The following is a 17,163-nucleotide window of genomic DNA, read 5'->3' as shown; positions in this document are numbered from 1 at the left end:
ACAAAAATATCTGATAGAAATTGTAGGAATTGTACACATTTCTTTACAAACACTCCACATTTTAGGAGGTCAAAAGTAATTGGACAAATAAACCAAACCCAAACAAAATATTTTTATTTTCAATATTTTGTTGCGAATCCTTTGGAGGCAATCACTGCCTTAAGTCTGGAACCCATGGACATCACCAAACGCTGGGTTTCCTCCTTCTTAATGCTTTGCCAGGCCTTTACAGCCGCAGCCTTCAGGTCTTGCTTGTTTGTGGGTCTTTCCGTCTTAAGTCTGGATTTGAGCAAGTGAAATGCATGCTCAATTGGGTTAAGATCTGGTGATTGACTTGGCCATTGCAGAAGGTTCGACTTTTTTGCACTCATGAACTCCTGGGTAGCTTTGGCTGTATGCTTGGGGTCATTGTCCATCTGTACTATGAAGCGCCGTCCGATCAACTTTGCGGCATTTGGCTGAATCTGGGCTGAAAGTATATCCCGGTACACTTCAGAATTCATCCGGCTACTCTTGTCTGCTGTTATGTCATCAATAAACACAAGTGACCCAGTGCCATTGAAAGCCATGCATGCCCATGCCATCACGTTGCCTCCACCATGTTTTACAGAGGATGTGGTGTGCCTTGGATCATGTGCCGTTCCCTTTCTTCTCCAAACTTTTTTCTTCCCATCATTCTGGTACAGGTTGATCTTTGTCTCATCTGTCCATAGAATACTTTTCCAGAACTGAGCTGGCTTCATGAGGTGTTTTTCAGCAAATTTAACTCTGGCCTGTCTATTTTTGGAATTGATGAATGGTTTGCATCTAGATGTGAACCCTTTGTATTTACTTTCATGGAGTCTTCTCTTTACTGTTGACTTAGAGACAGATACACCTACTTCACTGAGAGTGTTCTGGACTTCAGTTGATGTTGTGAACGGGTTCTTCTTCACCAAAGAAAGTATGCGGCGATCATCCACCACTGTTGTCATCCGTGGACGCCCAGGCCTTTTTGAGTTCCCAAGCTCACCAGTCAATTCCTTTTTTCTCAGAATGTACCCGACTGTTGATTTTGCTACTCCAAGCATGTCTGCTATCTCTCTGATGGATTTTTTCTTTTTTTTCAGCCTCAGGATGTTCTGCTTCACCTCAATTGAGAGTTCCTTAGACCGCATGTTGTCTGGTCACAGCAACAGCTTCCAAATGCAAAACCACACACCTGTAATCAACCCCAGACCTTTTAACTACTTCATTGATTACAGGTTAACGATGGAGACGCCTTCAGAGTTAATTGCAGCCCTTAGAGTCCCTTGTCCAATTACTTTTGGTCCCTTGAAGAGGAGGCTATGCATTACAGAGCTATGATTCCTAAACCCTTTCTCCGATTTGGATGTGAAAACTCTCATATTGCAGCTGGGAGTGTGCACTTTCAGCCCATATTATATATATAATTGTATTTCTGAACATGTTTTTGTAAACAGCTAAAATAACAAAACTTGTGTCACTGTCCAAATATTTCTGGACCTAACTGTATATGGACACTATATGGAGTATGTGTCCATCTACAAGATCTATATTGTCTACACAGCAACAGAATTAAATATCTGTATCTACTGACGGGTAAGCAAGAAGAAATCGGATTCCCCTCAGACGTCCCAGTTCTAGAAACAGATCCTGCTCTCAGAGCGACAATTATGGTTATACGGTGCGTTCATATCAGCCAGTAGGATTTACTACAATGTCAACTAGATAAGTAGATGGTCATCAAGAGTTGAGAACAACATCACTTTTTCCTATTTTTTTTTTTTTGGACTGGGAAATGGAAAAAAAGTTGAGCAGTTAGTCTAATATTCTGGAAAATTAGTAAATTCAGCCCTGCCCTTTCTGGTCACACAGAAGCTGCATTATTAGATGGTTTAGGTATTTGGGTGTATAGAAGAAGAGTACAACAGACATTGTGCAGACAAGCACCAAGTCTTCCAAAAGCTTCCCAGCCCTTGGTAATGTGATGACCACAAAGTGCGATGCTGTACCAGATACAGCCACGATTGAGAAGTGTGAAGTGTTGGGCTTAGCAGTTTAGGGGTCCTAATGTGGCGCCCTGGACAAGCCAGGGGCCACAGAGAACAACACCCACACACCCCACACTCCCGGTCAGGCACACCGAAGTCAGACACAAAACCCTTGTTGCCTTCCTCCAGGGGCTGATGATCACACCAGGGGGTGGGCCAGGCGGTTGGTCCCGCCCACCGAGGAGTTCACAGTCCTGGAGGTGGGAAAAGAGCTCAGTTTTAGTTTGTAGAGTGAAAGTGGAAGGAGGGAAGTAGTAAAGGACCAGACTGAAGTTGGTCCAGGTGTGTGGCCCGGACGGATCAGCAAGGTTGGCAGACGGTGGTGACCGTCTGCAGGAGTGGCCTATCAGAGCTTACCGTGAAGACCGTGGACGGACCGATACGCAAAGAGAAGCCAGCACCATCTGGCAGGGGCTTACGGACCCTGACAAGGCTAGGAGTCGCCGTGAATTTGCCGAATTCGTTAGTGAAGGGAACCTCCTGGGTTTCCCAACAGCCAAGTCCCGACAGAAGGCAACAGTCCAACCAACAGAGGGAGACACCGCCACTGCCAAGGCAACCATTTCTCAGGGCCAGAGCCTGCGGGCAAAAGGGGCTCCTCCAGCCCATATCCAAGCTGGGGAGCGGGTTACCGGTGGGAACCCATCGGAACCATCAACCGTACATAGGTGCAGGGAAAGGCAGTCACCATCAACCTGCCGGGAGAAACAACACCGCAGCCGTCTGTGGGACCCGTCCTTCCAGCCGTGTGTTTTACCGAGAACTGTGTCCTCATCATTGGGCTGAGTGAGTACCACCGTGCCGTACGGCACAGCGCTGCCCCCGCGACCCTGCACCTCACCAGGCCCCGTAACCCACCTGCCATCCATCCCTACTCCATCACCGGGCCCCGGGACAACCAACCCCCTACCCACGGAGGGGAGAACTAACAACAAAGCTGCTCCCTGTCACCGCTCCCGGGATCCCCGTCCAGAGCAGCGGTGGTGTCACCATTATCACCACAACCGTGGGTGGCGTCACGGACAATAATCAAATCCCCACAATCAATCCATCCCCTTTTCACTCACGGGCGAGGAACGCCGCTCAAGTCCCTGGGATCCGGCCCACCGCTCGAGCCACCACCGAGCAGCAGCAGCCGGACCCGAGCAGTAGGAGAGCGCAGCGTCCCCTCCTCCGCCCGCGACACTAACATTCTAGCAAACCATGTTAACTTAATTCTGGTATTTATAGTAAAGGGTCCTGGTGTCATAAGTGTGTCACGGTTTGATGTGATCTCGGTGGGGATCTGGGATCAGAAGGTCACAGCGTATTGTTGATTGCAGATCCACTTTAGTGCACATTCGTCATTTACCCTGAGAGCCTGGGCACAGGACGGTAAACAGGGTGAAGGACCCGCCTGAGGAGGTGCAGTGATCAGCCTCAGGTGAGTGTTAGGAGGTGACCCTGCTCCCCTCTCCCTAGCGCCAGGGCCTTCTGTTGTATTGCTACCCTGTTGTATCCTTTGTCTTGTTCCACTCCCCAGAAGTCTGAGAAACAAGGAAGAGGTACATGGCCAATAATTAAGAAAGGGTACTATATCATGCAAAAAAGTATATGCAAGAAGAGAAGAAAAAAAGCTTTGCACTATTGATATTCACACCTAAGAATTCTTTATTACAGTTAGGTCCAGAAATATTTGGACAGTGACACAAGTTTTGTTATTTTACTGTTTACAAAAACATGTTCAGAAATACAATTATATATATAATATGGGCTGAAAGTGCACACTCCCAGCTGCAATATGAGAGTTTTCACATCCAAATCGGAGAAAGGGTTTAGGAATCATAGCTCTGCAATGCATAGCCTCCTCTTTTTCAAGGGACCAAAAGTAATTGGACAAGGGACTCTAAGGGCTGCAATTAACTCTGAAGGCGTCTCCCTCGTTAACCTGTAATCAATGAAGTAGTTAAAAGGTCTGGGGTTGATTACAGGTGTGTGGTTTTGCATTTGGAAGCTGTTGCTGTGACCAGACAACATGCGGTCTAAGGAACTCTCAATTGAGGTGAAGCAGAACATCCTGAGGCTGAAAAAAAAGAAAAAATCCATCAGAGAGATAGCAGACATGCTTGGAGTAGAAAAATCAACAGTCGGGTACATTCTGAGAAAAAAGGAATTGACTGGTGAGCTTGGGAGCTCAAAAAGGCCTGGGCGTCCACGGATGACAACAGTGGTGGATGATCGCCGCATACTTTCTTTGGTGAAGAAGAACCCGTTCACAACATCAACTGAAGTCCAGAACACTCTCAGTGAAGTAGGTGTATCTGTCTCTAAGTCAACAGTAAAGAGAAGACTCCATGAAAGTAAATACAAAGGGTTCACATCTAGATGCAAACCATTCATCAATTCCAAAAATAGACAGGCCAGAGTTAAATTTGCTGAAAAACACCTCATGAAGCCAGCTCAGTTCTGGAAAAGTATTCTATGGACAGATGAGACAAAGATCAACCTGTACCAGAATGATGGGAAGAAAAAAGTTTGGAGAAGAAAGGGAACGGCACATGATCCAAGGCACACCACATCCTCTGTAAAACATGGTGGAGGCAACGTGATGGCATGGGCATGCATGGTTTTCAATGGCACTGGGTCACTTGTGTTTATTGATGACATAACAGCAGACAAGAGTAGCCGGATGAATTCTGAAGTGTACCGGGATATACTTTCAGCCCAGATTCAGCCAAATGCCGCAAAGTTGATCGGACGGCGCTTCATAGTACAGATAGACAATGACCCCAAGCATACAGCCAAAGCTACCCAGGAGTTCATGAGTGCAAAAAAGTGGAACATTCTGCAATGGCCAAGTCAATCACCAGATCTTAACCCAATTGAGCATGCATTTCACTTGCTCAAATCCAGACTTAAGACGGAAAGACCCACAAACAAGCAAGACCTGAAGGCTGCGGCTGTAAAGGCCTGGCAAAGCATTAAGAAGGAGGAAACCCAGCGTTTGGTGATGTCCATGGGTTCCAGACTTAAGGCAGTGATTGCCTCCAAAGGATTCGCAACAAAATATTGAAAATAAAAATATTTTGTTTGGGTTTGGTTTATTTGTCCAATTACTTTTGACCTCCTAAAATGTGGAGTGTTTGTAAAGAAATGTGTACAATTCCTACAATTTCTATCAGATATTTTTGTTCAAACCTTCAAATTAAACGTTACAATCTGCACTTGAATTCTGTTGTAGAGATTTCATTTCAAATCCAATGTGGTGGCATGCAGAGCCCAACTCGCGAAAATTGTGTCACTGTCCAAATATTTCTGGACCTAACTGTATATCAAGAAATCACCAACACACCATAAAAAAACTACAAAATACAAACATTTAAATGAAAAACAGTCACATAAGGAGACCTGGGGAACAATGCATGCAATATACAATAAGTTCAACAAATTGTCCCCGACTGGTAAACAAAAATGTAAATCATGTGCTGATGTACTGTATGATGTCTACATATATATAACACACAACAGTACCATATATCCATATATTAAAGCGCAGTCAAGAAAGAGGAAAAGGTGAGACCCTGGTCAGGAATATTAGCTTTCACACGTCCATGTCTCCGGTACGTGTTTGGTCCGTTTCCTCACGTACCGGAGACACGGGCACACGTAGACCCATTAAAATCAATGGGTCTGCGCACACGTGCGTATTCTGACATGGACCGTGTTTACGTGTGGAGCATACGTGTGCCCGTGTGCTCCACACGTGAACATGTCTGTTCTTCTCCGGCATCACGGGTGTCACACGGCCCACATACGGACCACACGGAGGTGTTCCATGTGACACGCATCGGAGAAAACACACATGTCTGAGAAAAAAAATAACAAATCTTTACTCACCTTCTCCAGCCCTGCAGTCTCTGCCGTTGCTGTCACTTGCCTCCGATCGCCGCTCATTATGCTCATTGCATATTCACTTCACTGCGGGCCAGAAGCAGCAGCAGCGGGGAGTCGGCAGGACCGGAGACCGAAGATCAGCACCACGGACAGCAACGCCAGGGACAGGTGAGTAGAAAGTTCCCGTTCTCCATGTGTTATCACGGATAACGCACGGAGAGCACACGTGTGCCATAAACACGGCTCATGGAGGTCAAAACGCACCTTTGACACGTCCGTGAAAAACGTGCGTGGTTTTTCACGGACGTGTGAAAGAGGCCTAAAACAGCATAAATGCATACAACCTGAAAACCAGGGTAACACTGAAGCCTAGCCACAGGTATGTATGAATGAACGGATGCAAAGGAATCCTTAAATAAATATAAATAGATGGAATTGTGGCCAGGAATGCCAGCCATGTCTCCCCAGGAGTCCTCGCGTACCTGACGTGACACCTGCAATCACATCTTGACACCTGGGTTGTCGGACCTTACAGGGAATACATTTACAACTTTTCTACTGATAAAAAATATATTTGCCCACCCAACTTAATGTCTTTAAGCCTAAAACTAGATAAGTGCGATTTCTCGTGGTGCTCAGGTGGTACAGTGGAAAATGGTGAACAGCAAGTAGATCTCTCTATTAAATGGGAGATGGCACCAGAGAACGCACTGCAGAGCTCGGGTTAAAAGCGTATAGACAATAGTTGCAGTGCCGGTGCGCTGCCCATTCACATGCAATATATGGCAATAAGTTTTTAATTTTAATAGTTTCTCAGAATTGCTCATTAACCAGTTTTCACCTCCGGACATAAAGCGGGCTTTACACGCTGTGACATCGCTAGCGATGTCGCGAGCGATAGCACCCGCCTACGTCGGTGGCGCGTCATGGGGTGATCGCTGCCGTAGCGAACAATATCGCTATGGCAGCGTCACACGCAATTACTTGTTCACTCACGTCGCTGTGGCCGCCAAACAATCTCTCCTTAAAGGGGGAGTTTCTTCGGCGTCACAGCGGCGTTACTAAGCAGCCGCCCAATAGAAGCGGAGGGGCGGAGATGAGCGGCCGGAACAACCCGCCCACCTTCTCACTCCTTCCTCATTGCCAACGGCCGCAGGTACGATGTTCCTCATTCCTGCGGTGTCACACATAGCGATGTGTGCTGCCGCAGGAACGACAAACAACCTGCGTTCCAAACGAGGAACGATTTATTAAAAATGAACGACGTGTACACGACGATTTGACACCTTTTTGCGATCGTTACTGATCACAAAAAGGTGTCACACACAACGACATCGCTAACGAGGCCGGATGTGCGTCACCAACACCTTGACCCTGATGATATCTCGTTAGCGATATCGTTGTGTGTAAATGGGCCTTAAGACTTCATCAGGTGTGCGCCTGATGAATGCTCCTGTCCCGAATCGAAACCTGGTTTGTGAGTTAAGGGGGCTTTACACGCAGTGACATCGCTAGCGATGTCGCTCGTGAAAGCACCCTCCCTGTCGTTTGTGCGTCACGGGCAAATCGTTGCCCGTGGCGCACAATATCGCTAGTACCCGTCACACTACTTACCTTCCTAGCGACGTCGCTGTGGGCGGCGAACAGCCTCCTTTTTAAGGGGGCGGTTAGTGCGGCGTCACAGCGATGTCACACGGCAGGCGTCCATTAGTAGCGGAGGGGTGGAGAGCAGCCGCATGAAAGTCACGCCCACCTCGTTGCTGGCTGGACGCAGGTATGTTACTGTTTGTCGTTTCCGGGGTGTCACATGTAGTGATGTGTGCTGCCTCAGGAACTACGAACAACCTGCGTTCTGAACCAGCAACGATTTTATGGAAATGAACGACGTGTCAATGATCAACGATAAGGTGAGTATTTTTGATTGTTAGCGGTCGCTCGTACGTGTCACACGCAACGACGTCGCTAACGAGGCCGGATGTGCATCACGAATTCCGTGACCCCAACGACATCTCGTTAGTGATGTCGTTGCGTGAGACGGGGCCTTTACTCTGTGGAATCTAAAAGAGGTAAAAACTTCTTACAATATATTGCATCTTATTGGTCTGCACACCGCCACAACTATTGTCTTAAAGCCTAAAATTAATGTACTACTGTAGTATTTTCGTCAGTATTTTGCAACAGTATTTGTAATCCAAAACCAAAAGTGGACTTAATATACAGAAGTAATCCAATTTTTACAATATACTATTAATTATTATTACTATTAATATTATTGGCCAGTGAATAGAAGTTATCACCAATTCAAAGGATACATGACAATTTCGAAATCGGTGGCAGTCCACCCGCTGTGACCATTAAAAGTCAGCTCCAGCATAGTCAAAACCATATAAATAAGCCAAGGAAGTTTTGTGGTTCTGTGAAAAGATGAAGCAAGACTAGAACTTTCAGGTGTATTGTTTCTGGAGCAGGAAGAATGAATCATAGACTGAAGAAAACACCCTGCCTACAGTGAAACATGGTGTTGGCTCTCTGATGCTCTGGTGCTTTTTTAGCTTCCTCTGGTACTGAAAACCTGATTTTTCTGGAGGGTAAGGATTCAATCAAATATTAGGTATTCCTAGGAGAAAACGTCATCTCATCTGTGATGAAGCGGAAGCTTGGCCTTCATTGGATCTTCCAGCAGGAGGATAATCCTAAGTAAACGTCAAAGTCCATCAAGCTTGGTTTCACAAGTAGTCCTGGAAGACTTTGGAGTCACCATAACAGTCTCCTGAATTGAATCAGACAGAAAATATTTGATGGAATGTGAGCAAGTGGATGAGGCAACAAGGGTTGGGTTGCCCCGAAGAGCTCTATGGGAGCCATATGGCCTGTCTTCACGAACTGTATGTATTTCATTGGTGGATTCTTGATTTTAAGGATTAATTTTTAACCCAAACATGCTCTGTTATTGAGAATTAATGGCCCCATTAGAAAGACCCAAACTAAGCCAAAGCTGTATTGTATTTTAGGGTTCTTTTGAACTATATGAACTCTTTATCAGCTCCCAATTACATTTATTAACATATAGTTGCAGATGTATGGCCATTATCATCTTATCTGGGGTCCTGGGTTCAAATCCCACCAAGTGAAACATCTGCAGGAGTTTGTATGTTCTCCCTGTGTTTGTATGAGCTTCCGACGTGTTCTCCGGTTTCCTCCCTCACTCCAAAGACATACTGCAGGGGCGTAACTAGAGGGGGGGCTGGCGGGGCATCTGCCCCGGGCGCAAGTGTCAGGGGGGCGCAGTCAGACTGACTGATGCGGGCAGCGGTCCGAGGTTTCTCCCGGCGGTAGCATATGCCGCCTCCCGGGACCGGAAACTAGTTGTTTCTTACCCTGCTGCAGTGCGCCGGCTGCCTGTGATGCATTGTTATGCAAGTGCCGGGCCGCCGACACTTCCGTGTCAGGACACGTGAGCAGCATGATCCGGTCAGCTGATCACGCTGCTGACATCACATGGCGGCCCTGTAAAGGCGCGGCGTTGTCCCTGCCCGCCGGCACTTCCGTGTCAGGACACGTGAGCAGCGTGATCCGGTCAGCTGGTCACGCTGCTGACATCACACGGCGGCCCTGCAAAGGTGCGGCGTTGGTTCAAAGTGCTCCAGTGGAGCTGAAGATTTAGTGTAATTAGGGGAAGGGGGGAAGATTAGAGTGATGGGTGTGGAGTGGACACAAAATGGGGAGATGGATTTAAGTTAAGGACACAATAGGAGAAGCAAGGAAGGGGGAGATGAAGTAGGATATACATGAGGAAACAGTGTGAGTGGGGGATGGGGGAAGGCTCAGTTTGTGTGCACTATGGATAGTGGAGGGATGGATTTAAGGATACAATATGAGAAGCAAGGGAATGATGAAGGATTATGTATGGGGAGAGAAATGATGAGGGATTATGTATGGGGAGAGGGAAGAGGAGGGGTGATGTATGGGGAGAGAAATGATAAGGGATTATGTATGGGGAGAGAAATGATGAGGGATTATGTATGGGGAGAGGGAAGAGGAGGGGTGATGTATGGGGAGAGGGAAGATGCGGGGGGATGTGTGGGGAGAGGGAAGATGCGGGGGGATGTATGGGGAGAGGGAAGATGCGGGGGGATGTATGGGGAGAGGGAAGATGCGGGGGGGTGTATGGGGAGAGGGAAGATGCGGGGGGATGTATGGGGAGAGGAAAGATGCGGGGGGATGTATGGGGAGAGGGAGGATGCGGGGGGATGTATGGGGAGAGGCAGGATGCGGGGGATGTATGAATTATAAAATATAATATGAATTAAATAGAAGTATTATAATTATTCTGCTATTTTAGGGGCATCGTGATGGGATGTGCTGCAGAAGACCGGAGAAGATGGAAATCTGCAGAGATGAGATGTGAATGTGAAAAGTCATCATGGCGTCAGGACAAGGTGAATAGAAAGAAACGACTCAGAGACAACATCATCTATAAGGTACCTGAATGTAAATGTTTATTTGTGATACACAACCATCATTAGGCCTGGGTCCCACTTGCGCATTGCTTCTGATGTGAGCGCAATGGGACCCCCACTGATCAGCTATTCTGGATGCAGGTGGCGGAAATGCTTATTTCTGGATCTGCTCCGTCCTCTGATGGTGTCCGCGGCCGGGTACTGCATGTCCACCTCATTGATTTTAATAGGAACCTGCTGCCACTATCTGAAGACGGAGCAGATCCAGAACTGAGCACTTCCGGCCACCTGCCACCACCGGCACGGCACCTAGAACAGGTGATTGGCGGGGGTGCCAGGTGCCGGATCCCGACCAATCAGACATTGGGGATCTATCCTAAGGAAAGGCTTTCAGTGTTAAAAGTAGTGGACAATCTCTTGAATAAAGTCTTGTGCCGTCTGACAAGTTGCCTGCTTTACACGCTTCAATAAATCTTTCAATCCGTCGTCGGGGTCAAGTTGTGATGCACATCCTGCATCGTTCGTGACATATTTGCGTGTGACACCTACGTGCAATCAAGATTGAACGAAAATACGGTGATCGCATACACGTCGTTTATTCCTCATACATTGGACGTTTTGTTGTATGAACCTAGTCAATTGAAACGTGTGACATCCCTCATACGATTTTGATGTCTGAGGCTATGTGCGCAGGTGTGCGCTCTGCACCGCAGCTTAAAAAAGGTCTGCTTCAGAGCGCAGCTGAAAAGCTGCGTTCTGAAGCGCCTCACAATGTCTGTCATTCACTAATCTCTGTCAGTCCGTCACTATCTCTGTCCCTCTCTCTCTGTCCATGTCAGTCTATCCCCCTCTCTCATATACTCACCGATCCCCGATCCCCGGCGCTGCACGGCATTCACACTGCTCCGGCGGCTTTTACTGTTTTGAAAAAGCCGGCCGCCCATTAAACAATCTCGTATTCCCTGCTTACCCCGCCCACCGGCGCCTATGATTGGTTACAATGAGACACGCCCCCACGCTGAGTGACAGGTGTCACACTGCACCCAATCACAGCAGCCGGTGGGCGTGTCTATACTGTGCAGTGAAATAAATAATTAAATAATTAAAACAAACGGCGTGCGGTCCCCCCCAATTTTAAAACCAGCCAGCTAAAGCCATACGGCTGAAGGCTGGTATTCTCAGGATGGGGAGCTCCACGTTATGGGGAGCCCCCCAGCCTAACAATATCAGCCAACAGCCGCCCAGAATTGCCGCATACATTAGATGTGACAGTTCTGGGACTGTACCCGGCTCTTCCCGATTTGCCCTGGTGCGTTGGCAAATCGGGGTAATAAGGAGTTATTGGCAGCCCATAGCTGCCAATAAGTCCTAGATTAATCATGTCAGGCGTCTATGAGACACCTTCCATGATTAATCTGTAAATTACAGTAAATAAACACACACACGCCCGAAAAAATCCTTTATTATAAATAAAAAACACAAACATATACCCTGGTTAACCACTTTAATCAGCCCCAAAAAGCCCTCCATGTCCGGCGTAATCCAGGATGGTCCAGCGTCGCATCCAGCGTTGCTGCATGGAGGTGACTGGAGCTGCGGCAGACACACTGATGCCAGAAGTGACAGTGGGAGCTTACGAAGCTGCAAGTATGCGATTTACATAGATGTGGTCACGTGCTGAACAGACATGCTCAATGAAAATGAATTGACTGAGGCCAGACACATCAAACCAGAATGTGGCCAGAAGTGTACAAATCTCATACTTCTGCTCACATGATCGTCTACTCTCGTCACTGGCACCAAAGCAGAATTCAAAAGCCTGAAATCACGAATAGATTCACTGCAGACTTTCATCTCTAATCTGGACAATCCCTTTAATTACAAAATTAAGTAGTGTAGTATCCTCAGTTCTAACAGCGTGTAATATACCCACTGTCACAATTCAGCTCTGCTCGCTGGTCACCACATGGCCACTCCACTCATATGTAATTTTCACTTGCATGCGACAATTAGCTTTTCTTCATACGTTTCTCATTGAACATTGAGAGAATTATTAAGAGAAGCTCGTTACCACATGACTGTGTATGCAAATCATATATGAGTGACTGGTCACATGGCCACCACCCACATTGCTTGGTGGGGGGGGGGTGTGCCAAACTGAATTCTTGCCCCGGGTGCTGGAAAGCCTAGATGCACCTCTGCATACTGGATAGGGAATTTTGATTGTGAGCCCCAATGGGGACAGTGATGATGATGTCTGTAAAAAGCATGGCGGAATATGATAGCGCTATAGAAGCAATGCATAATAAATAAATACTAGTATAGAGAGATCTTTATCCAAGTCATAGGTACAAGCTTTTTAAATCTATGTTGCATTGGACAAATGGCAGCGAATGATGGGACTTAAGGCCACTTTACACACAGAGATAAATCTTTGGCAGATCTGTGGGTGCAGTGAAATCATGGACATATTGTTCCATTTGTACACAGCCACAAACCTGGCACTGATTGTCCACAATTTCACTGCAACCACAGATCTGCCGCAGATTTATCTCTGTGTGTAAAGTGGCCTTTACAGTTCTGTCTGTCTCTAAATTCTCCCAAAATGGTAAATAACATAACATTCAATTCTTTTCTACAACTTTGCAAATAACACTTAGTTAGCCATGAAAATATGGGAAATGTGATGATTTATCAGTTTGTGAAATACATTTTAACACTCCAGACACAGATATTCAGTGATAAATATTCATGAATGTTTAGATTTTTTCTTTCACATCCCATTACCATTTACTTACATAGTAATATGTCGAGTAATTTGTAATATTTCACCCCCACAGACAAAAGAGGTCGGAGTGCAGAAGCCATGAGAGGAATGACCAGGTCATTGTCAGATTGGACAGGTCAGAGGGCAACCCTTTTTTTTCTTTAGAGCCTAGTGCCTGCTAGAAATGTCTGTGTCTTCATATATTTATATCCACACAGTAATGGATAGTGACTGCTTGGGTAAGAAGGTCGGCAAATTCTTGTTGCTTGTGACAGCAGTGTTTCTTTATTTTTGCTGCCTTATCAGTTTTAGCAATGTATAGTGAATCATGCACCATTACTAGAAATACTGATCGCGCATAAACTAAATATTTTAGAATCCTTTGTATCTGTAGAAAAGAAAGGATTCTAATATAAAATATAAGCACTATCGACTCTAAATGGGATGTAAAGGGGGCTTTACACGCAACAACATCGCTAACGAGATGTTGTTGGGGTCACGGAATTTGTGATGCACATCCGGCCTCGTTAGCGACGTCATTGCGTGTGAAACGCAGGAACGACCATTAACGATGAAAATTACTTACCTAATCGTTGATCGTTGACCGGTTGTTCCTTTCCCGAATATCGTTGCTGTTGTAGGACACAGGTTGTTCCTCGTTCCTGCGGCAGCACACATCGCTATGTCTGACACCACAGGAACGAGGAACAACATCATACCTGCGGCCACCCGCAATGAGGAAGGAAAGAGGTGGGCGGGATGTTCTCCCACTCATCTCCACCCCTCTGCTTCTATTGGGCGGCCGCTTAGTGACGCCACTGTGATGCCGAACGAACCGCCCCCTTAGAAAGGAGGCGGTTCGCCGGCCACAGCGACGTCGCTAGGCAGGTATGTGTGACAAGTGTTAGCAATGTTGTGCGCCACGGGCAGCGATTTGGCCGTGATGCACAACCGACGAGGGCGGGTGCTTTCACCAGCGACATCACTAGTGAGATCACTGTGTGGGTTACTGCAGACAATTTAGGTCTGTTATGGTATGCATCTGAAAAAAAGTCAGACGACACCATGGTAAAGAAATAATAAATGGTTTGTCCACCTTTCTTTGCGAAATAGGTCACAGTATGGATCATAAATATATATATACTAGCAAAATACCTGCGACTTCACTTGCGGAAAATATGATAAATTTTTGGTTACGATATTGTTAAGGTTACATTTTACAGTTTGGCCAACAACCTCCTTTCCTCAGTAAGAGCATTGAATATGGGTCATGGCCGGGTCTTCGAGCATGGAAATACCAAAAACACACAGCTAGGGCAACTAAGGAGTGGCTCTGTAAGAAGTATTTCAAGGTCCTGGAGTAGTGCAAGCTGTCTCCAGACCTGAACACAATAGAAAATCTTTGGAGGGAGCTGAAACTCAATGCTGTCCACCAACAGCTCCAATACCTGAAACATCTGTATGGAGGAGTAGGCCAAAATCCCTGCTGTAGTGTGGGCAAACTTCGTCAAGAACTACAGGAAATGTCTGATCTCTGTAATCGCAAAGGTTTCTGTGCCAAATATTAAGTTCTGTTTTTCTACTTTATCAAATACTTTATTTAAAAATCATAAAATGTGATTCTCTGGATTTTTGGGGAATTCTGTCTGTCATAGTTGAAGTGCACCTACGATTAAAATTGCACACACACGCACATACACACACGCACATACACACACACGCACATACACACACGCACGCACATACACACACGCACGCACATACACACACGCACATACACACACGCACGCACATACACACACGCACATACACACACAGTCACCTGCCAATCTGCACTAGCTCCTCACCAGGGATTACCTATGTCTTTGCCAGACTCTGAGTTTACTCTTTTGGTGTAGAGATTCATGTATTTACTGCAGTGATTGGCAGCAGTGTTTATACAGCCAGAACATATCCATTCTGATGGGTTCATACAGATGTATGAAAACTGGAGCCTATGACTGGCTGCAGTTGGCTAGAGTGGTTAGATGCTCATCCTAATCATGTAGTGACCTTTAAAAGTGAAAGATAAAATGAAGGTAACTAACACAATTTTTAATACAAATTTATACATTTCTGTGTGAGATTTTGGACGCAACATTTTTGCACCTTGGACCTTTGCTCAGTTGATACCAGTAGAACACCATTATTTCAATGTTCAAGGCCCCCTTCACACGTCAGTGAAAAGTACACACGCTTTGCACTGACGTGATAAAGGTGCATATGTCCCACCGTGTGCCGTGATTTTGGCACACGTGTGATCTCCGTGTGCTATCCATGATAATACACGGAGATCAGGCACTTATACTCACCTGTCCACGCCGCTGCTGTCCGTGGTGAAGAAGTCTCCTGCTGTCTCCGGATGCTGCTGTCTCCCCTCTGCAGCTACTTCCGGGTCGGCTATGCAGTGCATATGTATGAGCATCATTAGCTGGCCTGGAAGCATAGACAGGAGCGTCTGAACACAGCGTCGCTGGAGACGGTGAGTTTAAAAAGCTTTTTATTTTAAATGTATGTGATTTTATTGGTACTTGTTTCACGGACCACACCACCGTGTGGTCCGTGGGACATCAGAAAAAAACGGATTTGACTCCATGCGGAGCACATGGACACACATGTAAGCTGCATGGAAACACAGTCAGTGAGAAATCACTGATGTGTGCGCAGGCCCATTGATTTTAATGGGTCTGCGTATGTCCGTGATTCTGGTATGTATAAAAACAGTAACATATGTACCAGAATCACTGACGTGTGAAGGGGGACCTCTCAAAGAACAATCGTTAGTAATCACTAAAAGAGGGAAGAATAGGAAGCATTTAATATGACCAGGATGGATGAACACAGAACTTAAACACTTGCTGAAAAGGAAGAAATAAATGTTTATCAAATGGAAAGAGGGTGGAATATCAAAAGAAGAATATAATGCATCTGCTGAGACTGCAGAGCACACATCAGATTAGTTAAAACTGTTAATGAATTAAAGCTTGCAAGACAGATCAAAAGCAATAAAAAGGGATTTGGGGGTATGTCCAAAGTAAAAGAAAAGTAAAAGGTTGCTATAGGAATTTTACAGAATGAAAATGGTGAAGTGGTAAAAAATGATGTAGAGAAGTTCGAACTTTTAAATTCCTATTTTGCATCTGTTTTCTCTAAGGAAGTAAATATAATATCAACTGATCTTCACTGTGCTATTGAAGGAACAGAAGAATCCAGTCTATCTAAACTTCTTCAAGCAGTGGTACAGGATGAAGTTGGTATCGTTCAAGAAAAACATGATTTTCATGCAGGACAATGCTGTATCACATGCATCAAACTACTCCAGTGTGGCTGGCCAGTAAAGGTCTAAAAGATGAATAAATAATGACATGGCCCCCTTGTTCACCTGATCTGAACACCATAGAGAACCTGTGGTCCCTGATAAAATATGAGATTTACAGGGGGGGAAAACAGTACACCTCTCAGAACAGTGTCTGGGAGGCTGTGGTGGCTGCTGCACACAATGTTGATCGTAAACAGATCAAGCAACTGACAGAATTTATGGATGGTAGACTGTTGAGTGTCATCATAAAGAAAGATGGCTATATTGGTCACTAATTTTTTGTGGGTTTTGTTTTTGCATGTCAGAAATGTTTATTTCTAAATCTTGTGCACTTATATTGGTTTACCTGGTGAAAATAAACAAGTGAGATGGGAATATATTTGTTTTTTATTAAATTGTCTAATAATTCTGCACAGTAATAGTTACCTGCACAAACAGATATCCTCCTAAGATGGCCAAATCTACAAAAAACTCCACTCCAACTTCCAAAAATATTAAGCTTTGATATTTATGTCTTTTTGGGTTGATTGAGAACATAGTTGTTGATCAATAATAAAAAAAATCCTCAAAAATACAACTTGCCTAATAATTCTGCACACGGTGTATTACTTATTATCTGTCTACAAATATCTCAAGGGCTGACACACTGCA

General features: G+C 45.6%; 1 long non-coding RNA gene across 1 annotated transcript in view; it reads left to right on the top strand.

The window, feature by feature from the left end:
* The window catches only part of LOC142295559 (uncharacterized), a 34,379-nt gene extending 17,465 nt beyond the window's left edge, over positions 1-16,914 (top strand). The window contains exons 2-4 of the long non-coding RNA XR_012751492.1: positions 10,270-10,408; positions 13,228-13,290; positions 16,348-16,914. This is a non-coding gene — a long non-coding RNA (uncharacterized LOC142295559). The remainder of the gene's footprint in view (positions 1-10,269; positions 10,409-13,227; positions 13,291-16,347) is intronic.
* Positions 16,915-17,163: the final 249 nt, after the last annotated feature.

This window comes from Anomaloglossus baeobatrachus, chromosome 3 (assembly GCF_048569485.1).
Source record: "Anomaloglossus baeobatrachus isolate aAnoBae1 chromosome 3, aAnoBae1.hap1, whole genome shotgun sequence".
Taxonomy (NCBI): Eukaryota; Metazoa; Chordata; class Amphibia; order Anura; family Aromobatidae; genus Anomaloglossus; species Anomaloglossus baeobatrachus.
Note: the sequence above shows the minus strand (reverse complement) of the source record. Positions and strands in the feature narration are given on the sequence as shown.